This window comes from Mus pahari, chromosome 13, assembly GCF_900095145.1.
Source record: "Mus pahari chromosome 13, PAHARI_EIJ_v1.1, whole genome shotgun sequence".
Lineage (NCBI taxonomy): Eukaryota > Metazoa > Chordata > Mammalia > Rodentia > Muridae > Mus > Mus pahari.
This window is the reverse complement of record NC_034602.1, coordinates 95,175,959-95,177,499: the sequence shown is the minus strand read 5'-3', so window position 1 is coordinate 95,177,499 and position 1,541 is coordinate 95,175,959. Positions and strand designations below refer to the sequence as shown.

The window sequence follows — 1,541 nt, the reverse complement described above, 5'->3', positions numbered from 1 at the left end:
AAAAAAAAAAAATAAGGAATCCTTCATGAGTTTGCTTGTCATCTTTCTGTAGAGGTCATGCTAATGTTCTCCAGATTGTTCCAGTTTTAATATCTGTGATGTTATGGTGAGTGTTCTCATCAGTTTGGAAGGGTTAAATCCAGAGTGGTGTGAAGGGAGCATTCTGGAGCTTTTTTCTGTAGGCATGGTCACCAACATAGAAAATATTCCTCGATGAAGCAAATGAATGAATGGACTGTTTAAAATATGTAGCCTTTTATCAGCACGTCCTAAACCATGTCCCATAGAATATTAGTTGTATGACTTTTACACTTTATTTATACTTGATTGTTTTTTGATTTTTTTCAAGATAGGGTTTCTCTGTGTAGCCCTGGCTGTCTAGACTGTAGAGCAGGCTGGCTTGGAACTCAGAGGTCCATCTGTCTCTGCCTGCGAGAGATCTGCCTGCTGGGATTAAAGGCGTGTACCACTATACTGCCTGGCTGAATTTTACATTTTTAAAAGGTGTTCCAGGGTCAGAAAAGTGTGGAGGCTACAAGGTTAAAAGGGGTTAGTATAGCAGAGCTTGTGGTCTAGGGTTGCGAATCCCAGTCGGAGGGCTTCCCTTAGCCAGTCTCAGTCAGGGCTACATAGTGAGTTCAAGACCAGTGAGGACACAAACTGAGACCCCCATCTACAAAAGAAAGAAAAGAATTAAAGGAGCACAGAAGGTGTTGGCAGGAACCTGTAGAGCTGATCAGAAGTCTGGGCCAGGAGGATCACCTGAGGTCAGACATTCAAGACTAGCCTGGGCTACAAAGCAAGACCTAAAAGAGAAGCTTCATCGTGTTTTTAATGCAAAGAAAGTTAAATGAGATTTTTTTTTAATTCTGTAATTTTTCAAGGTTTTTATTATATTCATGCTATTATACCAATATCATAAGATAATCAACATTTATATTATGTTTACAGTTGTTTGTTATCATCATTATTATGGGGGGGGCACACAGGATGTCAGAGGACAACTTTTAGGAGTTGATTCTCACCTTCCTAGGGATGTAACTCCTGCCATCAAGGCTGCACAGTAGCAGGTGCCTTTATCTGATGAGTCATCTCACTTTCCGACAGCATGTGATACTTATGGTTAATACTCAGTGTGATGGGTGTGGTTGGCGCATGCCTGTAATCCCAGCATGTGGGGAGTTACCCTTGGCTACATAACTGATCTGTGCTACATGAGACCCTGTCTTTTAAAAAGAAACAAGACATTAACGCTAATACATTCCTGTTTTTCCTAAAGCTATTTCAGCCAGGTGCGGCCACCCAGGCTTGAGGATATTGTTCTACATCATGAGAGACAAGAGGACTCACGTGGTAACGTCCTTGCCCCTCACTCCCTAGTCCCCCCACTTCCAGATGTGTAGGAAGTGAGGCATGTCATTCTTTTTTTTTGTTTTTTTTTTTTGTTTTTTTTTGTTGTTGTTGTTTTTGTTTGTTTGTTTTGTTTTTGTTTTTTTTCAAGACAAGGTTTCTCTGTATAGCCCTGGCTGTCCTGGAACTCA

General features: G+C 40.9%; 1 non-coding gene across 1 annotated transcript; it reads right to left on the bottom strand.

Moving 5' to 3' along the window:
- Positions 1-7: 7 nt before the first annotated feature.
- Positions 8-111, bottom strand: LOC115065332. The gene has a single exon (XR_003845109.1). It is a non-coding gene; the product is annotated as a U6 spliceosomal RNA (small nuclear RNA).
- Between the last annotated feature and the right edge of the window lie 1,430 nt (positions 112-1,541).